Source organism: Stegodyphus dumicola, chromosome 10 (genome assembly GCF_044657685.1).
Source record: "Stegodyphus dumicola isolate Sdum_Otavi_A_Nest chromosome 10, ASM4465768v1".
Classification (NCBI taxonomy): domain Eukaryota; kingdom Metazoa; phylum Arthropoda; class Arachnida; order Araneae; family Eresidae; genus Stegodyphus; species Stegodyphus dumicola.
In genome coordinates, this window is record NC_140777.1 from 75,422,325 (window position 1) to 75,445,666 (window position 23,342).

The 23,342-nt window shown below is 34.8% G+C and overlaps 1 long non-coding RNA gene across 1 annotated transcript in view; it reads left to right on the forward strand.

Moving 5' to 3' along the window:
- Window positions 1–23,342, forward strand: part of LOC118185263 (uncharacterized) — a 181,547-nt gene that overhangs the window by 143,498 nt on the left and 14,707 nt on the right. Inside the window, exon 3 of the long non-coding RNA XR_015043447.1 lies at window positions 11,718–11,911. This is a non-coding gene — a long non-coding RNA (uncharacterized LOC118185263). The remainder of the gene's footprint in view (window positions 1–11,717; window positions 11,912–23,342) is intronic.

Genomic DNA, 23,342 nt, shown 5'->3' on the forward strand with positions numbered 1-23,342 from the left:
TATCTCTATTATAAAAGTATATTCCTATTGAAATTACTTACAAACTGTCCATAATTGTTTTCAGAAATTCGACATAATGTGCAAATTTTCTTAATTTTGCACACGAGTGTAATTAATTTCAGAGGTGATCCCCTTTTAGAAAAGCACCCAACATTTCACAATAATTTTGTAACATTAAATGAGAAGTGAAAGTTTCCTTTACATAGATATATACATTAAGATCTCATGAACAATTAGTGGTAAAGATTTATAATTTAATATTTAATATTTAAAGAATTTACCAATTTAAAATTTAAAGAAAATGATTAGTAGAAATTTGTACAAGAGCATTGGTTAACATAAATTTTAATGTCTGGCAGTTGATTATTTCCAAAATATTGAAAATAAAACCAAATTTAGGGAAATACGAAAATGATGGAAAAATTAAGTGTGTAGGGTTTATATTTATTTTAACTAACATTTATTTTAAGCTATCTTTCCTGTCAAGCCTTTACTTTCCCCTAAAATTGCCAATGACAGAGTATGTAAATTGTAGTAGAACGCGCAGTATATTCAAATTTTAGCAGAAGTTGAGTTTAAATAGAAGGGAAACGAGATTGTATGTGTGCTTCTTCTTGAATCGCTAACGTGAAGGTTGCTAGGTAGAAATTTAAGAACCGCGCGTTTCGGCCTGTGTGCCTATCTCGACAGTTCATTGAATCTTTCAACTGTTTAATCAGTAAGCTTGCTGAATCTCAGCTGTATTTTAGAACGTGGTTAAGTTAGTTACGATTTCAGAGCCTCATAGGTAGTGATCTCGTTATTTATTCATCCTGTCATTAATTTTTAGTTTCACATTTCTGTTTTTGTTAAACCGCCAGGTCCGCGTAGTTTATGAGCATCAAATGAACTCAGCTGTTATTTCTAAAGTGGAATAAAAAGGGCTTTAAAACCCTTCTTACGTGTTTGTGTAACTTTACAGTTCATAGCAGTCACTACCACTGTTGCTCACAAGTTGGGGCCATCACAACACTACAAGTGAAAAAACATTTCTGTTGAATTTTTTTTTAATTTAATATAGTGTATGGTCACCTTGGGCAGATACGCATGTGTCACATCTTGATTCCATAAACTTTACCAAAGGGTTGAAAAAATTTTGTGGAACTGCACGCCACTCTGTAAGGAGTATTTTAATTTGATAACAGTTATTTTTTATTTTTAAACCTTTTCTTTCAATTCTTGTTTCCCATCTCAATTCCCTACGAGAACGAGTTTTTTAGAATCGCGATGAATGGAAATAAGTTAGAAGAAGTATTTAAAGGAAAGTTCAATTTACTTCGACAGAGAGTGTTTAGGAGTCCTTAGTGGCGCCTGTTTTCCTTCTGGCTACTTCATTCTTGAATCTATTACGCTCGGCCCTATTGTACGTACCTGTTGATAATCGCTGCCTAGTTGAATTTAAGGGTACGTTAGTTATTTGTGTCTAGCTTCGGCTACGTCTATTTAGTTTAGTATTATATTATTTTCTTATTTTCTTATCCTGATTTTAAAATCCAAGTGGAGGCTTTTCTGTAAGTCCGAGAAGGGGCTATTTATTATTATTTCTTTGCGTGAATAAAAGGGTATTTTAACCATTCTCAAGTCTCTGTAGCAACTACTTGAACTCAGCGGTAAGTCGCTACTTGGTTCACTAGGTTCCTCGGCATCATATCTACACAAAGTACTGAGGAACATTACATACACAAGCTCAATCGAGTTCAAGTCGGGTGAGCAAAGTGCCCAATCCATTCGAGCGATATCTTCTGTTTGCAAGTATTCTGACACCACATATGCTCGATGAGACCGAGCATTGTCATCCATTAGCATCTAGGTGAACAGTACCCCTAAACAATATAACTTTGGGTTCTAATACCTCGTCTACATACCTTCGAGCGGTTACACAACCTCTTTGAAACGACCATTTGGGGTCATAATTCCTCCTCAAACCATTAAACCGTTGTCTCGGAAACGGGATGGTGCATGGGCAAGGGAAGGCAAGTTGCGTGTTGCTTTCTCTCTCCAAGTCACAACACTTCTAGAATCACTTGTTCAGACTATATCTGGATCCAGTAGTCTTGGCACGATTGAATATGGCACCAATTCAAACGAGATTCACTGGAAGTGGACTGAATGGGACACCAGCCATTGTTTTTCTCGCATACAGTCCAACCTTGTTAAGCATTCATGCAGCAGTAGAAAAGCTAATTCGAATTCTTGTGGCAGCCTGGAGGTCTAAAACCAAATCTGTTGTAGTGGCTTAGCGGTTTGTTCGTGCCGACAATGACAGAAAACGGTTTTCTTGGGCCCCCTTGACCATGCTGTATGTCAACTGATCCAATGCTTAAAAAGCGGCTCCTAATTCTTGATATGACACTTTGAGGGATACTGAAATCTTGGGTGACCTGCATTTGTGTTTGACCTCCCTCGATTCTACTAATTATTCGCCTTTTTTGACCTGGACTTAAATGATACCTTTGAGCCATAACTACTGAATACTGAAGCCCCATTCAATTTAAATAACTCTATAGACTGAATTCTCATATTTCCGGCCCTAACGTATGGGCGGAAGTACAACTTTGTGTTCGGTTGTATTTAATTAACATAAATAATTACAGCATTCGGCAGTGGGATGCAGCATTAACTCAGTGAGCATATTTTTTCTCATTATGCATTAATATTGATGACCACTATATATTCGCTTTATAATGCCACAAGGAATTATAACATAATTTACGAGTAAGTAAAGGGTTAAAGGTTGGTAACGGCTAGTTTTTGCAATATTGTTCATCTTTGAAAATATTAATTAAATACTAATTCAACTGTGATTAATGTAAATTTACTTAACATCAGTTTATTTATTATACCAATTTGTTTCTATTGGTTCTCTTTCAACGTCTTTTAAGCACCTCTAATGAGCTTTCTGTAAAAAATGCCTATTGATATTTCTTTTCAATACATAATTTTCTGTCTACACTAGTATAAAGATAGTCTAGTGATATAGAGTATTATGATAATGAGTTCAATCTCCTTTAAAACGGAACCCATTATCTTCTGAACTCCTGCTAAGATATTCACATCTATCACAGTTTTCTTAGTTTCGAGACTCGCGCTTTTTTCGTGTAATAATTTTCTTGTCTATTTAAGCTGATATCGATAGGTAGGAGACTCCTCTCACACATTTCATCGTCTTTGATATTTTTTAAATGATAACAGAGCTGTTACTTTTGTTTGCATATAGCATTTTCACTTCTGATGATAGGAACAATTTAAATTGAAATGCTATTGGTGGTGTCTTTTCGATTGTGATGTAGTAAAGGTATGTTGTTGTGGTGACTTATCTCACTTGTCTGACAGCAACATCAAAACTAGCTCACGAAATTCATCGTGGCGGGGAGTGCAAGATTGTGCCTGTCGTTGGCAAGAACCTTGAGCATCATAGAGATGACAGTATGATTTTCAGTTCCGCTTACGATTTTGATGGAGAGCACCCCGAAGAGACGGGTCCGACTGTCTGATGATAGGAACAATTTAAATTGAAATGCTATTGGTGGTGTCTTTTCGGTTGTGATGTAGTAAAGGTATGTTGTTGTGGTGACTTATCTCACTTGTCTGACAGCAACATCAAAACTAGCTCACGAAATTCATCGTGGCAGGGAGTGCAAGATTGTGCCTGTCGTTGGCAAGAACCTTGAGCATCATAGATATGACAGTATGATTTTCAGTTCCGCTTACGATTTTGATGGAGAGCACCCCGAAGAGACGGGTCCGACTGTCTGATGATAGGAACAATTTAAATTGAAATGCTATTGGTGGTGTCTTTTCGGTTGTGATGTAGTAAAGGTATGTTGTTGTGGTGACTTATCTCACTTGTCTGACAGCAACATCAAAACTAGCTCACGAAATTCATCGTGGCAGGGAGTGCAAGATTGTGCCTGTCGTTGGCAAGAACCTTGAGCATCATAGAGATGACAGTATGATTTTCAGTTCCGCTTACGATTTTGATGGAGAGCACCCCGAAGAGACGGGTCCGGCTGTCTCTTACACCTCCACCCTTACCGCAACCTCTCGAGAGGTCTTTCAGCCAGCCTATTTAGAGTACCCCCATGCAGCACGGACATGACACTATACACTTACAAACGTTCATTCGTTTTCCGGGATTCGAACCGTGCCCTTAAATACTGCAGTCAACGTGGCTAACCACTATCCCTATCGGGGAGTGAATACAGTTACACATGGTCACAAGAAGTATTGGTGTCTGCTTAACTAAACTATTGGCTAGGTACATAATAGCTAGCTTACAGAAATTTAGTCAAATGATCAGCGAAATATCGCCCATTTTAATGCTTCCTCTGGATATAAGATAAAATTCTAAAAGGTAAAGCTAACATTAAACTCTATTTTTCGCGGCTTGTGGCAGTATAATTAGGGTAGTAGTAAAGCAAATATTTCGACTTCTCGTCGACAGCAACTCGTTGCAAATCTACAATACACTGGCTGGTTTACAATTCCAACAAATCCTACGCGAAGCTGTAGGTCTGAACGTATTTAAGTCTCAAATCTGACGGTAAAATATAGTTACCCTCTACACGTACGAAAACGTGCCTAATGGCAGGCGTTCGTATTCTATTTTCATAAGCAGCTCTTCTGGCAAGTAGCAGCACCAGTGGCAAGAAATCAGAAGTTTTAAGGCTTCAAAGGATCATGTCACGATAATGTGCTGTTCTAATGCTCCGGGAACCCACAGATATAAGTTGCTGTTTATCAGGAAAAGTTTTCATGCGAGAGCTTTCAACGGAATGACACAGTATCCTGTTCATTGCTCTGCCAACAGTAAGGGGTGAGTCATTACTATTATTACCTAGGATTGGTTTTAAAATGTTTCGTTCTCGAGGGTAAGGCCCACTATAACTCTGTCAAAGAGGTACCTAGTGAGTTTAGGTAACTCAGGGACCACAGTATTAAGAAATTCTTTAAAAAATTCGCATTAAAAATGCAGTGTACTATTTTGATAATGCGTGGAAGTCTATAAAAATATCAACACTGGAAAATGGATGGTACAAATTGTGGTAAGTTTGATGTTTATTTCTCATTCTAAAGAAGACATTGTAAATAATTTTGTAGAGATTAAAGTTTCCAAGGAGAAACAGCTTACACGGGAATTCCTTGCTTATGTTGAAGATGTAATTAACCCTGATGCCAAAGAGTTTTCATCAAAGACAAATGAAGCTGTTTTAATCGAATGGATAGATGCTGATGATAATGTGTCTGCAATTCATCATTACATTGATTCTGAAATTTAAGTACACTAAGAAGTCCCGAGAGAAATGCAGATACAGGTAGTGAAGAAAAGGAGAAAAATAAGAGCTACGGTTTTTATTGACAGGTTATTTACACTGACGATTGAACTGTTTGCTGGACTAGAGCAAAGAAGTTTTGTAAGTGGACAAAAGATCATTTGGATAAAGTTACTAACGAAAGATTCAAGTATATTAAGCAATAAACACTGCATGGTATACTGAGAAAAAGAGCTAGGAAGCAGGAAGAAACAACAGTGATGTCCCCACTTCACAATCCACTGCAACCAGATGATACCGTCAAAATCATCAATAATTACTCCATAAATTTGAGCAGATCTTGTTGAGAATGTTATTACTGTCAGTTGTGAAGATTATCACACTGACAGTCCATTTGGTATTTAGTTTCGTTTCGAGGATACAATAATGACTAAAATTTTGAGGCTATATTTTATTTAGATGGAATAAAATTCGAATGATTTTTGTTAAGTAAAACCCTCAGGAACTATTTCATTTAGACGATAAATTTTGTAGAATTACTTTATTCAGTTGAAACCAAAATTCTGAAGAATTATTATTGGCCCACCAGCGGCCGAGCGGTAAAGTCGCTGAACACTGGTAGTTCGGTCCGAGGTTCGAATCCCGCGAACGGGCTGGCTGCATGGGCGTTTTCGTGGTTTTCCCCATGTGTAACGTGTATACGAGCCAGTTTCCCTTAGAAAGTCCTCCACGAAAGGCATCCCTCCCTTTAGGCAGATAACCACATGACTTCCTTGTACTGCCTATTAATTTATACACAGTTTTTCTTGCACTTCATTTAAACGTATTTACTAGAATTTCATTAGACGTATATTTCTCATTCAATCAATTCAATTCTCACCTCGCGTGTAGGTGAAAATACATAAAAACTCAAAACATCTTCATTAAAAATTGTAAAATACAAAAAAACTTAAAATACCGAATAAAGTTTAAAAAAAGTTGTTTTGCAATAAATTTAGAATTTGAACGCCGAAAAAGGTAATTCGGAAACTGGAAGGAAGACCAAAGTTTAAGTGCACAAAAATTGAAAATTAGATTTCGATCCCACTGAACAGAAAGACACTGAAGTTGGTGCACAGACTGTCTTGATTCACTGTTCTACTAACAGTTTCAAATGTAAACAAATGGCAGCCTAGTTAGACCTTGTGCCACTTAAACTTTTAAATTGTTGATAATTCTATAACTATTGCATGCAGATTAACCAAAGGCATAAAAATCTTAATCGGAATGTAAGAACAACATAATTCAAAATTCATCAATAACTTTTAAATAAAAAAGTGCACAGTTTACCAACATCTAGAAATAAAATTAATGAGTACACCGAGCCGTGTAAAAACGGTGGAAATATATGTATACGGTATACGTTTGATGCCGCAGATTGCAACGAGAAAGGAAGTGAACAACTGCGGGTTATAACAGTCCCATACACAAAATTTCAACGTTCTTACGGCTACTTGTTTCTGAGTTATGCGAGATACGTACAGGGGAAAAAAAACTCATCTGAATCTATTTTAAATATATTTTTTAAATCGTTGCGGGAAAAATTCTTTATTTTGTCCATACGTACAGACGTCATGCAAAAAAAAAAAAAAAAAAAAAAAAAAAAAAAAAAAAAAAACCATACAAATGGATTAGAGAGAGGTCGAAGCGGCTATTTTCGTTGAAATGTGATACCTGAAATTTTTCGAGATTAAATAATAAGTAAAAAAGAGTTGCTGCATAAAATTATTTTAAACAAGAATTATTAGCTAATCGATTTCATAATGCAATGTTAAAATGTTTTCATATTGGAGGGGAACTTCAAATCTTTTTAAAAAATCTTTTTAAAAAATTTTTGACTATATATTTGATCTCACAAAATTTGTAATGTCTTGTCTCCAGTTATTCTAATTTCACACGTAGACTAACTATGCCTACGATCCACGAGAACGACTTTATTTAAATTAATTTATTAATTAAGATAATTATTTTAAACTCTTATTTGTATTTTTTCCTTCTTATGCACTAAATATGCGAGACACACTTTCAATTTGAAAATCCACTTGCACGTTTCGTACTCTAGTGTCGAAATGCATGTAGCTTTATGCAGAGTTTTTCCCTACTGTAAAGGGAATATGAGTCATTTTACCTTGAAACAATTCTTCATGAAGGCATCTTTTCCTTTAGGAAGATAGCCCTCATGAGTCTTGCCATGTTCCATTAACCATAACATACCTTCAACCACGAAACATAGTTCAATGTTTGGTACTGAAAATCTTAGCTGAATATTAAATTGGATTAGTGTAAAATTAAAGATGCTTTTTCTCTTTTTCTTTACTAAATATTGTCAGCCACTGACAAAGCAATTTGATCGCAAAACCGAATAACGTATTCTGAATTTTCTTTCGAGCCATAGAAAATGTTTTTAAATTGGAGCTCAAGAAACTCTTCACCAATCAGATAAATTATTAACTTAAAAGTTTAGTTCAGTATGTTCTGACATTGCCTATAACTAATCTATTATAATCGTACCGAATTATATACGTAATGTTTTATTATAAACTGAATACTGCATTTTTAAAATTCTTTCTAAATTTATTTATTCAGTATTGTGTTTACATTTTCATATCTAACGGGGAATCTGTGAAAGAATCTGATTCCAAGAAGTGTGACATTCTGTTTCAATAACCTACTTAAATTTAATATTCAAAATAAAATAATTTTGCTGTGATGGAAGTAAAATACTAAAAGCTTAAAATAAGTGGTAATAATGACATGAACTTGCTTTGTGGCTCAAACAAAAATAAAAGGTTTTACATTTCTGAGTTAAAAAGCGATCTGGTGCTTGATTTCTGATGAAAAAGTTTCTAAGAAATTGTTAGCCCTTTTTCCTGTTCTATCAAATAATGCTTATGTTAACTTAATTTATTTGCTTCATCACTGGTTTGTTTAGCTATTTGTTTGAGAATTACAACCGAACTTTTAATTCGTTACAATAAAAGTCAAATAATTAAAAATCATGAGCTTCTCCCCAAACTCATTTTAAAAGTCATACTTTCTTCAAGACATTATCTACCATGAAACATTACTTCAGGAATGATGACTTACTACCAAATCTTCAACTGAAATTTTCAGCTGAGGTGATATAATTTAAGACGAGTGAACGTTGGTTATGAAATTCTTGCAGTTTTAGTCCAAAGGGGCAATTTGCCAGAAGGACTATTAATTTCGTTTTGGCATTTTACGTCGATTCATTACAAGCGTTGTTCCACTTTTCAAATTGTTGCCACCAATATTATCACCCTGTATTGTATTTAAAGAAATTAAATAATCAAGAATTTGCATAAATGTATGTATATTTATCGCATTGTGGTAAAACAACGGTACCTAGAGCCGTCAAATTTTGAAGAACGTAATCCTCCTGCAAATATGGGCATCTGGAAACCCGAATTTGAAATTTAGAATTTTTATTATCGATTTAATATTTTGAAAAACTTTAACGAATCTTTGATTAAAAAACTCAAGGATTTCAAAGCCAGCACAGGCAACATTCTACGGGAGAAAAAAACCTTTTTTATCTCCAGCGCGCGGAACTGTGTATCGGAAATTCTAAAGATAGGTTCATTTTAAAATTATTTTGCGACATTGCTATTGAACTGAATTTTATGGTTTAAGTGCAAAGAATATGATATTTAATAAATAAAGGTAACACACAAAACATTAAAAAAAGCCCCTTTAAACGTAATTTAAAATCTGAGCCTATCAGAATTTTTTTTTTTTTTTTTTAAAGAATTAATTGTATAATTTTTTCAGTTTTTCTCAAAACGTGTTCTTTTTTTTAACTTTCGGTACACTTTTCTTGAAAACTATTGAGCCTAGAAGGTTTAAATTTTCCACAGTTGTTTATCTTAACTGTTTCTAATTATTAATTAAATTTTTAATTAACAAACTCAAGGATTTCAAAGCGAGCAATAGCAACACTGTAAGGGAAAAAAAAATTATTTCCAGCACGCGAGACTGTGTATCGTAAATTCTAAAAAATATGCTCATTTTAAAATTATTTGGGGAATATTGCTCTTGAACAAAATTTTATGGTTTAAGTGCGAAGAACATGATATTTAATAAATAAGGGTAACACACAAAATGTTAAAAAACGCCCCTTTAGACGTAATTTAAAATCCGAAACCTTCAGATTTTTTTTTTTTTTAAATAATATTTTTGGGAGGGAGGTAGGCGCAAGTAGACCACAAGATTGTGCTCTACTTTCAGTTATGTGTGTAACTCACACAGACAACTGAAAGATGCAAAGATGTTTTATTAAAACTCACCCTGACATCTTGTGAACTGGTTTTTTTCTATTGTTGATCATCTGGTGGTAAATAATTATTTATTATTACAGTTTTTAAAACTGCATTAAAGGTAACACATGGGCATAAGTCATGGATTTTTAAGGTTCGCTGTTTAATTTAATTTAATTTAGATTAATTTAATTTTTTTGCTCCTTCCTAATGGAGAGAAAAAATTTTGAAGATTAATATTGAATGCACAGAAAGAAAGTACGTAACATACGTAACATAAAATTTATCACTTTAGCGCTGAAATACCTCCAATTGCCTTTTTTATCTTTAAATTGCATCGACTGATATTATAGACACATGCAGAAAATCAAAACTAACATGGAAATGTATAACTAGAGCTATCTGTTTCTTTTGTGCTTAACAGGAACAAAAAGGGGTTCGAAAACCTCTTTAGTCACGAAAATGTTTATGGCATTTATAAGCCTCTTCTTTTTACTATTTCTTTTCCGATTAATTTGATTTCATTCATCACCATCATTAAATAGATTATTACAGCTTATATATCGATTTTAAATGCTGATCTCTTAGAATAATCTGTATTGATGCTTTTTACATTAGGACAATTATATATTTTTATACCAAATAATGTGTAAAGTCATTAGGTTAATTGGTAGCAGAAAAGATGAAAAATATTCAACCGCCTTCGCCGGGAATCGAACCACGGATCTCTGGAATACCGACCCAGCGTGCTACCGTTACACCACGAAGGCACTCTAGAGAAGTGGGAGAAATACCTGATATACTCCCCTTTTCAAAGGGCGGCTAGGGCTTTAGGGGACCTAGTCGCCAAATCCTGGGTGCAGAGAATCATCATCCACAACCCTTTTAGTTCGGGCGCCACTTGTAGAGGCATTAGGTATATTTTAGAAAGCAGGCAAGATGAAAAATTAGCAACCGCCTTCGCCAGGAATCGAACCACGGACCTCTGGAATACCGGCCCAGCGTGCTACCGTTACACCACGAAGGCACTGTAGGGATGTGGGAGAAATACCTTATAAATGTAATCATCGTAACAACAATATATTTGAATATCAATATATTGGAATATTTTTAATCATAACGCAAGCATGTAGACAATATTTTTTTTAGAATGCCGGGCCCTCAACCGACTTAGGTTTGGGCACAAGTAGCCAGAAGTGGCGGTCACTTTATTACGGAGGCACCTAATAGATGGGTCATCTTTGCTTCTTATGAAGGGAGGGACAGTTAATACAACCATGCCTTCTCCGGGGATTTGAACCCGGGTATTTTGTTATCTCAGTCGGCTGCCCTATCGACTATACCGTCTGGGTGGCACATGCAGGCACTACGGTATGATGAACAGAGTAAATTTCCTGAGTAACATATCGATGCGTATGTTCTAGCTGTATAAAATAAATAATTTAATGAGTTGTATGGCCTTTTATAAAGACCTTTTAGGACATTTGTATGGCAAGGCAACCTGATGCACAGTTTATTACTTATGACTGTGCAATTTCCATCTGTGACTCGATTATCGAATAACATAATTCGGCCTAGAATGAAGTTCAATCTCAGAAAGCTGAAATGAAATGTCAATGATTTATGGATCAAGGATTTTTCTTGACCAAATGAAACTATACAATCATAATTAGGGCACCAATAAAATTTTAAAAAAATAAATAAAAGTTGTCCTTGCGTCAGAAAGAAAATCAGAGCGAAGTTTCTTTCATCGTGGTGGAAGCAACTCTAAAAGTGAAACCTCCATTTTAAATCTGAACTCATCAGTACTCAAGAGTTTTGACATTATTTGCTACTCACCGCGTTCGGAGGAACCGACTTGCATAATATGTAAACATGGAAATGTGGCATCCGCTACGTTTTAACCCCGCCTCATTACCAAGACGAGACAGAAAATGCGAATGTTATCATTTCTAAAAATGGTATACTTTGAAATTACATTATATGGTGTAAAAAAAACAATAATAAACATGATCTTAGATAACTGGTCTGTTGCATACATATACATACCACAGATAAGCCGAGTTAAATGTTTTCTTTCTTTTTTTAGGAGGTTGATAAGATGGGTACAAGTAGTGAGACTGATAAGAGATACGAGGGAAGTCGGGAGGAAGGAGGGTACATGTACCGATATCGTATCATCAAACATGTTCTAGAATAAAGAAACAATTTCCTTAGAGGAACAATGGCTTAAAATTGTTCACAGCTAAGTAGTTATTAAGAAGAGGGGAAAGTTGAGGAAAGGTAAGGAACACAGAGAATTAAAAATCTGAGGCTTTTTTAAATGATCTTTTATATATGATGATGAATGTTAATTATATTATCATTCCTGTATTTTCATTACAATAATTTTAGCATTTGTCAAAGATATTTCCTGTCTGTCATTCAGAATAAAAAAATTACTTACAGCAAACAAATGCACGAAATATATATGTAATAATAAAATTCCATAGTCAAGAATACACTTAAAATTCTAACTGTATGTTCTTTTCATTTTTAATGGCAACGGTCTCTTATTTGAAAATACGTGGAATTAAATACACAGCCCCGTAGTCAAGTTGTTTTTCCCGCCTTTTCTACACGTACAGTTATAGAATGTTCTGGAGATATTTAAAGCGAACTGGAATGGCTGACGAGGCTGACGTCATTTCTTGGAAGCTCCGCCTTTCCAGAGGCTATAAAAGCATTCGCAAAGGAATATCGGGGTCTTTTCTTTAATGTAACGATGCAGTAAACTTCACGCAAAAAGTTATTAGTAATTCTTTTTTATTTACTCCAGATATCAGATTTTTGTAATTGCTATTTCTCCCGAATAATAATAAATGGATCCTGTTTTTTAAACTTATCGTCTGATACTTTTGAGCTACAACTACATCTATGATTCTTCACCAATCTATTTATTCCGGACAAAAGCTGGTACATCACATATATATATACATGAGGTACTAGAGATTATAATTTTGCTGACTGAGTAGAAAAGCCAAAGGAGCGTTTTTTCTCAGTTGGACTTAAAGTTTGAATAAAAATTGATTAAAATATGTGTTTTGAAAGTTGATACATGTACAAACTTCACTTCTCGCAAATGCGGCTTCTTCGGCTGAAATAATGCAGACATTTTTAAAATTTTAGCTATCCTACTTTCATTATTTCTATCCTATTTTTCATAGCTTGGGTGCTAAATGCTGCTGAACTAAATATCAGTAGATTGTCATACTGATGGCTGATAGGTCTGGCAGCAAGTACGTTCTTGCTCTCTTTCTCCACGTATGAGATAAATACGAGTGAAGTTTATATCAAAACAGGAAACAAGAACAATGTGGAATACCCTCGCCTGTATTCGAACTTCGAAACTCCCGATTTCCGGCCGGATGTGATTCTAATTACATCATGAAGACATTCGGTAACGAAAGAGAAAGTTTCATGCATTCTTCCCCAGTTAAAGAGCAACTGCGAGGAGGAACCCAGAATGAAGCTCACCTTGAAATCTTCGTATTATCGAGTTAAAATGACATTGCCCTGGAACGGGCGAAATTATAAACAGATCTAACATATTGTTACGATTTTTGTATTTAGTTTGCTATTTTTAGTAGAATTGTAATTAAAATTGTTTTATTTCCCCTTGTAATGCAGCGCGTGACGAGTTTTAAAAGTTACCCCGAAGAAGTAAAAATACACGAGCACGCACATTTAACAAATAGATATCTCGTAATTGCATTCTTTTGCTTTCCAGAAACCTAGAGAAAGTACCAGAATGTTCTCGTGCATGATTAAAAAGCTTATAAAAGCCGGATCAGAACACCTCAGTTCAGTTGCTTATTAGCCGTTTACTTTGTTGTTGATTGCAGCAAATTCGCGGGGAGATCGGATTAGCTTTCTCTGCATTATGAATTGTATTCTATTTGACGTTTTAATACTTTAAAATATAACTACAGTGTGATATTGTACGAATATCTGTGAGGGAACATTTCAGCATTTTCTTTTATTTCTTGTGATAAGAATAAAATTTTTTATCTTTTCATCCGACTTGTGCATTCAGTCTATTACGAACCCAATATTAACTAATTTAGAAGTCAAACAACAAAAATCAGCGTCATATTTTCAAATTTTTCACAGGACTAGTTTCGAAGGTTTTACCGAACCACCATCGTTAGCTGCAAAAGCGCAAATGAACGAGATAGGATATATTGATCAGATAAGATAAGAAAGCCTGGACAGAAAATAAGCTAGTGGCGCCATCTGTTGATGAAACCAGAACTAAAACATAATTTCTTTAAAAGCAAAGATGGATTGGAATTAGAATTGTTAACTAGAACGGAAAGATTTTTTTTTGAATGTGAAATGCCTCTAGAAAATCCAGTTCTCCAACAAAAGATGTTTCTTGAATCATCCGAAAATCCGAAAATCACACTTTCAATTTTTCTGCTGCCAAAATTATACAAAAAAACATCTTTCATTGGAGAACTGGATTTTCTAGAGGCATTTCACATTAAAAAAAAAACTTTCTGTTCTAGTTAACGATCCTAATTCCAATCCATCTTTGCCTTCGGCCTTTAAAGAAATTATGTTTTAGTTCTGGTTTCATCAACAGATGGCGCCACTAGCTTATTTTCTGTCCAGGCTTTCTTATCTTATCTGATTATTATATCCTATGTCGTTCATTCGCGCTTTTGCGGCTGACGATGGTGTTTCGGTAAAAACATCGAAACTAGTCCTGTGAAAAATTTGAAAATATAACGCTGATTTTTGTTGTTTGACTTCTGAATTAGTAATTGTTCGGCGTGTTATTGTGTCTCCAATATTAACTGTCAAAAATTTCTCAAACTCTGAATTTAGGTAAAAAACATTGAGCTGTTAGATTGAAATCTAACATCTCAAAGAGTTTATCTTTGGAATTTTAAGAATAAAATTTTTAAATTATGAAAATCATGAACTTTTAAAATCGAGTTATCTAACCTTCGTTAACTGAATGCATTTAATGCCTAAAACAATTCTAAGTTATACAGTTACGATAAGCGTACTAATTTAAAAATGAATATCCCAGAAACTCAAGAAATGGAGCAGAAAATTGAACATAAATACAAAACAAATTGTAGGTAAACGGTTGGCAGGAGGTAAAGGGTTCTTTGATATTATTTCATAACGAATTATTACCACAGACAGATTCATGCACTTATTTATAAGAAAAAGTCTTAATTATTCAAGACATAACTGTGCAGTTATTTAACTAGATGACTTATGCACAAGGCTTACAACAAATGTTTCCTTCAAGTGGCCATATTGTTGCGTGCGTACGGGTTCGTTATGAAATGAATGCACAAGTCCGATGAAAAATGAACAAAAATTTATTATTATCACAACAAAAATGCTTAAATTTTCTCAAATAATCGTGCAGTATTACAATATCTCACAGTAGTTACCTTCTAACTACTCAAATGTCCAATAGAACGTAATTCAAAACAGCTAAAGAACGCTAATCCGCGAATTCGCTATAATCAACAATGGCAGTTTTCTAAACAACAACAAACTAAGCAATTACTACAAACTGAGATGTTTTCCTCCTTTTATAACATTTTAAAATCACGCGCTAGAATTTTCCAGTACTTACTCGAAATCAAAAAAGAGATATTTATTTATTTAATGCACGCGCTCTTGTACTTTCAATTTTCCGGCTTAGCGTTCTTTTAATATTCGTCACGCGCTGCACTGCGCGAGAAATAAAACCATTTAATTTATAATTGAAGTAACATTAGCTTTTTAAATACCAAATTCGTAACAATATTTTTTATTTTGTTAAAACACAAAATCTTATATAAAAGCTCATAATAAATATCTCAGATGAAACAATAAACACCTCAGAAGAAAGTTCATTTGAGGTATGTCACTTTGACAGTCATTTACTGAACAATATAATATTAAAAATTTTCATTTTCTAAAATCTATCAGTTTCATCTGACGAATAAATACTAAATTAAGACACAATAACACGCCGAATAAATACTAATTCAGAAGTCAAACAACAAAAATCAGCGTTATATTTACTTTCACAGGACTAGTTTCGATGGTTTTACCGAACCACCATTCTCAGCTGCAAAACCGCAAATGGAACCGCAAAACATTTGCGGTTTAGCAGCTGAGGATGGTGGTTCGGTAAAATCATCGAAACTAGTCCTGTGAAAATTTTGTAAATATAACGCTGATTTTTGTTGTTTGACTTCTGAATTTGTAAAATACTAAATTGTTATCAATATTTCTTATTTTACTTTAGCTACTTGGATTTTACTTTCATTTTAAATGTCTTTCTGATGTATGGCGTCTGATTTTCATAGTTTCACTTATGTTTATTTCCAAACGAGTTCAGTTCTCTTGTTCCATCCTCTTCCTCAGGCATTCATGTGCGGTAAGAAATTAACACAGCAAAATGGAGAGTGTTTCAAACTTCAAGAGATCACTTCATCTCCAAAGGAAAGTAAACAAAATTTTAATTATAAGGATTGTTTTTGAGTTTCTAGACATTAACGGATGCGTTGCTTATGATACTGTATTATTCTATTTATGTATTTTTCTCTGAATTTAACAAGTTGCATACAAATGTACGTAATATTTTATGCTTGAAACATTATTTAGTTTTGACGGCGGATGGAATTTGCTTCCGAAAATTTGTTCACATGCTTCCATTTCGGTGTAACTATCATATTTGAATTTTCGCCTTATTTTACTTTCAGCTCAGTAACTGATCATTATTACACGTAATGATGTTGTCCGCTCATCGATAATTTGTCATGAGATCTGGGCGCAAAATGAGGACGTTGACTCATTAGATATCAATTATTAACTAACTCCTTGTTGGGCGTTGCCTATTTATCGATACTTAGAAGTTAATTGTTACCTTATGACTAATTTCTGAATTTAAAGTCGCTATAATAATGCGAATCTTAATTATTAACCTAATCCCTGTTTGAGTAGAATAGTGGCAATTAGAATAATGGAAAATAGGAAGTTAAGCAATAACTACTAATTTAAATAATTATAATTGATCTTAAACCCTTCCTAAGAGAAAGGCGGGAATGTTAAAACGAAACAATATATGAGAGTTGGTATTTATTACATTCAAGTATGTGAAGAAAAAAAATCTGATGTGGATCCCACATGACTTCCTTGTACGGCCCGTTAAATTATACACATTTTATGCTGCATTTTATTTAAATTTATTTCCTTGAATTTAATTTGAGAGATGCTTCTCATTCAATTAATTCAGTTCTCAGTTCGCGGCAAGGCCAAAATACATAAAATATCTTCATTAAAAACTGAAAAATATAAAAAAACATAAAACACCACACACAGTTAAAACGATTAAAAAGCAATTTTTACCATTAAAATTAGAGTTTCTAGGCAAAAACAACCAGCTCCGCCATCGGGCAAGAAGGCAGATTTTTCGGTGCAAAAAACTAAAAGTTTATTTTTGGTCCCTCTCGGCAAAAGGGCAATGAATTTGCAGAAACTGACTTAATTCACTATTCTGCTAAATGCAAACAAATATGGCTGTTCCATTGGGCTTAGAGGCACTTAAACAACTTTTAAATTGTTAGTAATTCTCTAACTACTGCATGGAGATTAACTAAAGGCATAAAAACCTTAACCGTAACATAAGAACTACATAATTCCGTCATTTTTTAAAGCAAAAAATGCACAATTTACGACTATATAAGAATAAAAAAACCGAGTTCGCCGAGCCGAGTAACAGAGAGGGTATTTTTTTATACTTTTGGTGCAAACGATTATAACTAAAAAGGGAGGGGCACAACGACATGATATGGCAGTCCTAGATAAAAAATTTCAACGTTCTGAGGCTGCTGGTGTTTGAGTCATGCAAGATAAATACATACGTACGTACAGACGTCGCGAAAAAATCTCTTTTGAATCCATTTTTTGCAATTCGTTTTGGATAAAAGAGTCCTTTATTATGTCCTTACGTACAGGTATAGGTAGACGCTAAGCCAGCACACGTAGTACCACAGGTAATTGAGGTATTACTGAACCTAGCTAATTGTTAAAATTTCCACCCCAATTTTGAGAGAGAACACCCCGGAGGTGGTCCGAGGATCTACCGCCCCTCTTTTTTTTTTACCACCAACCCCTTGAGAGAACTTTCTGAGATACATGTATTTCAAAAAAATCGTTAAATGGCATTCGATAGCGGTCAAGGTAGATATTTTCGTTAGAATATGGTACCCGAAATTTTTCGCGGTTACAATACTTCGTGTAAGGAAGTAAAAAGAAAGAAAACTTTCGGTGTTTCCTCAATCTGAAAAACGAATTTTCATAAAGATTGGGAGATGGTTTTTGAGGCGTAGTTGAACATGATATTGAATTCCCTCTTCATGACATAAATGGATGATCTCAGTAGCTACTAAAATAATCTATAGTGTAGGCGCATCGATATACCATTATCTCTATATCTTTCCTTTCAAAATAGCAGAAAATGTTTTCAAGAAAAAAATCATTGTTTCTACTAAAAATATATAAATTGATGACTTGATCAAAGAACGCAAAATACTTTTCAGTATTGCAGTTTTACTTTTTCAGAATCCAGATTTGGCCTAAAACATCGACTGCTTGTCATGTCAAAATATTAACAAAATTCACATTCTGTTAGTTTTCGGCCATGACATAGAGAAATATGAGCCTAATAATTACCAGAAGGATAAGTGAGTTCACATTTGGAACAAAGTTTCCTCATTCATAATATTAAACAAGAACAGTTAATTGTTTTTAAAAGGTAAAATACGTTTTTATTTTGTCATAAGCTAAACTATTTAGTACCTTTTATGCATTAAAATTTATAAAAGTAAGTAATAAAAATAATTTCATTGAGTAGTACCTTTCAAGAAATCAATTAAATCTTTTTACAAAATTTACGAAATATAATCAGAAAAATTTTAGTTCCGTTGCTCAGATGGGTATGTCGTTAGTGACTCGGGAGCCAGCATTGTTGCCAGTCCAATGGCCGAAAGAACCGGGGTCGAATCACCGAGAAGTCTTGGATGTAAGTTGTCTGTCCCTTCATAGGAGGCAACGGTGACTCACCTATTAGGTGCCTAACTCTAATATTGACACTGATAATATTAAGACTAATAATGTTGCTAATACTGACGATAAAGTTGGCAAAGGAAGTCCTGCTACTAATGTAAACAAACCTTCCTCCGCCCCCCTGAGGGTCAGTGGGAACTCCATGAATACTGGTCTCAAAGAAGGTATGTCATATGCCAATCGTGTGAACAACCAAAGACAACAACGTAAACCTGAGGGTAGATTAAGCCCTCCCAGTAACCCTGATAATAATAGCAATGATTCTGCATTAAATGGACTGTTCGAAATTGTCAAATTCTTCAAAGAGCTTGCAAATATGTTTAAAGGTATCTCTCTTATGTCTGTCTTTAGAAAGATATCTGTCAAATTACCTGTACTCCAGACCACTGAACATCCAATAGATAAATTGTTTGTTGTTTTTGACATCTTTGAGGAAATATTTGGTTCTTGTACAAATGTAAATAATGTGTAATTGAAATACCTGTGTCAAATCTGCTTCTGATTATGCTAATTAAGTCATTATGCTCTATTTTTATGCTTAAAGATTATTATTGTGCTTATGCTTAAGTCATTATATTTTAGTTTGTATTGCAACCCTAAGCCTCTATGCTTTTGATTGATTTTATTATTGTTTTTGCTACTTACGCTTATTCTTGCCTTTATAACTGTTACATAGCCCTTGTGATTTCCTTGCCTTTGCTATTACGGATTCAAGCTGCCATTACTCACACTTAGCTCTTTATACTTGTCACTAACCTGCTTATTTCAGATAGTCACCACCTCGTCGCCTCTGTGCCTTTAAAGATCCATAATGAATTTTAATTGAATCATAAGTCTAAATTTAAAATGTAAATAAAAAAAAACCCTTTTCTATACCAATTATCAGGTTATTTTCTGTTATCGTTCGTAACTTAAACTATTGATCTACACGGGGTAATGCTTCTAGCCTAGGTACCAAGGTGTCTCGATGCACCATGCCACTGAAGTGCATTAGGTGCGTCTACAATAAAGTGACCACCCTTTCCGGGCTTAGGAATGGCTAACGCTTATAATGGCTAGAGCTCGTTCTTGGGAAAAAAATTAATCGAAACATTAGAAATGTTAATTTTTTAAGTTGAAACCCTTTTCCAGCTGTATAAATTTCCGTAATGCAGGCTACTAGAAATAAATTTATGAAAGGAGTAAAACTAATTTATAAAAAATATTCTAAAACAATAGTCAATCTCAATCTTTTATCTCAGAACATATAAAAGTGTTTAGTACAGACAAAAACATACCTTACACCCTGGTAAAATTCGCAGTGAAACAGCTAAGTTATTGAAGATTATGATGTTATTTTGCTCAGATTCTTCAATTTTTAGTTAAATTTTTCTAATCTGAAATTTAAATTATGCCTTCCGATAGATTAATTACTAACCTATAATGGCCACGAAACAGCAATAGTTCGTTCGGATTTCAATTCAGGATTTTATTATTTTTAAGATTTTTGTTTCTTTCCCTTATGCAAATGCAAATACTATCCAGTCAGTAGCGTAACTAGGGTGAGGCAAGGGGGTTTTACAGTTTTCCCCCGGTGCTGAAAACACTAGCTACGCCCCTGCAGTCAGTTAGCATTTTCCGTAATTGTGTCCTTAACCACAGGTTCATCGTAATGAACCACAGCTTCATTGTTAACCACAGCTTCATCGTAATGAAAATCTAACCTAGAATCGTGCATCTTGATAATTAAGCTGCCAGTTTATATTTAATAAAATGCTATGATAATATGCATTCCTAATACAATAATTCTGATAATATGCATAATTTAATTAAGTTACTAGTAACTCATTTTACATTAGAATAATCACTTCCGAAATTTCAAAAAAATTTAAATTACTTAAATAGTTCAAAAAGTCTAGAAATTCTTACTCTTACTTCAGAAAGAAGGAATCCCAGGTTACCAGGCATCGTAAAGATACAGAAAAGAGCCATCATGAGGGGAGACATATTCAATTTCTGTTCCTAGTTTAAGAGATATTTTTCACAAGATGTCTTTTGACAGATGCATGCTGCATCGTAATGGATGATACCTCTGTACTGAAAAAGAGGAACAGACAATTAAGATGTAAATCCACAGAAACAGAAATATCTTTAACCATTTTCCAGACAGTCATCATTATTACATATTGCTCATTGCTTTGCCATTTTAAAATAACCTAACATAACCTTTGATTCTTCATTTTAATACAGATATAACCCTTTTTTGTCCTAAAACAATAATTCGTTATTTCTAAACTGCATCATTTCAAAATTAATAGGCATCATATGACTTGTTTGACGCTCATGCCGCAAACTCTGATTTAAGATTCGAAAATCGAAATTTTTAACAAAACCGAAATTTTTATAAGCCAACGGAAAAATTGCAAACTATAGCTTTATTACTTTAAACTGTGATTTCATCTCGAACATATCGCATTTGCTTTTCCGCTTTGCCTGCTGCTGCTTGATATCTTCAAAAATGTAAAATATACATCTGAACATATTTGTATATATTTATATATTCTTATATTATATATAAATGTTAATTAAAAGTAGAGTATTTTTTTGAAGAAGAAGAAGAAAATAATAGAGATGAATAATATGCGCCATACAGGGTGTCCTAAAAGGTCGTTGCCAAACTTAACATGCTGGTCTGTCATACCATTGCGTCCGAAAATGCGAATGGCGATTGCTAGAGGGCAATGTTCGTAAGCGTAAAGGGAAAAAAATGAAAGGATGTCGAAAGAGTTGTGAATGTGACTTTTATTAAGGAACATAGTTAAATCATAAGAAATGTTCCAAATTCTTTCCATTCATCAGAATGAATGCTTCACAACGTCGATGCATGAGTTCACGGATCCGTTCAAAATGGACAGTTATGTCACGAATACTTGTCACCGCTTCCAAGATCGTCGCGATGAGATCTATGTCTGATGTTACGGTCGTCTCGTACACCACGGACTTCATGTATCCCCACAGGTAGAAATTCAGGGGAGTTTGGTCGGGGGATCTCGATAGCTATCCAAATGGTCCGCATCTGCCAATCCAGCGATCAGAATATCCCCTATCGAGGTATTCCCTCACAGTTCTGTTAAAATGTGCAGGCGTTCCATCATGCTGAAACCAGATGTTTCGGCGTGTAGTTGCTGGAACGTCAACCATGAGATCCGTCATCACTTTTTCCACAAAATGTCACACAACGTGTACACAAAGAACTGAGTTAGTAAACCGACTCATCTTTCTCCTGCAGCGTCCTTGCCTGAAATGATCCCCCCTACTCTCCCATAAGCCTGCGAACATTGCCATTTAGAGGTCGCCGTTCGCATTTTCGGACACAAGTTTGTACGTAAATCTTAATTGTTATGGTATGACAGATTAACATGTTTAAGTTTGACGACAACCTTTTGAGACACCCTGGATAAGTTTCAGTATGAAGTATGATATTGCAGTTCATAAGAAAGTGCATGTACGCTATTGGCAAATCTGATTTCTTTAAAAAATATTACATCCCCAACTAGCATACATTCACTAGCTTATATAACCGTGTTTCAAAAAAAAATATACGTATTACAAAGTGTTATTTTGTCCAAACTATCGATGACGGCGCTTTGGCTTGGCTATTGGCGAAACGAAAACGTAGTTTATATTAATAGCCGCTAGATGTCAGTTGTCTTCTGTTTTGCGTGGTAACTGTCACATGTTTAAAATGGCTACTCCTCAGCAGAAATCAATTTGTGTTCTCGAGTTTGCGAAGTGCAATTTCGTGATTACAGTGCAAATACGTTTCAAGTTGATGTACCAAAGTGATCAAATGGGTGGAACATTCGCAGATGATATCGACAGTTTGTAAATACAGGATGTGCATGTAAAGGAAAGAGTCCTGGCCGCCCTCGTGTGCTCGACAAAAATGTTGCACGAATTCAAACTGCTTTCCAACGTAGTCCTTCAAAATCAACTCGTCGTGCCAGTCGGGAGTTACAATTGCCTACAACAACAATTTGGAGTGTTTTGAGACGACGGTTGGTTATGAAGCCGTGCAAGTTACATTTGTTACAGGCTCTGCTTCCTGATGACAAACGCAAACGTGTGGCATTGTAACGAGATTACTGATGCTATTGGCAATGATAACACTTTCGCACAATGCATCGTGTTCAGTGATGAAGCGACTTTTTATGTTAGTGGTCATGTAAACAAACACAATATTCGGATTTGGGGCCTACAGAACCTATATGCAGCCATTGAACATGTACAAGATTCGCCCAAAATCAATATGTTTTGTGCGATATCCCGATCATCTGTTTACGGCCCATTCTTCTTTGATGGAAACACGGTTAACGGTCAGCTGTATCTCGCTATGTTTCAAACTGGTTGTTTCCAAGGCTGCACGAAGACAACTTCATTTTTCAACAAGACGGGGCACCCCCTCCTCACTGGTGTCGCCAAGTGCGTAATTATCTGAATGAAACTCCACTGAACCGTTGGATTGATCGTCAAGGAGCTGACGACTTAGCATGTCTCAGCCGGCCTCCACGGTCACCGGATTTGACACCCTGTGACTTCTTCCTGTGGA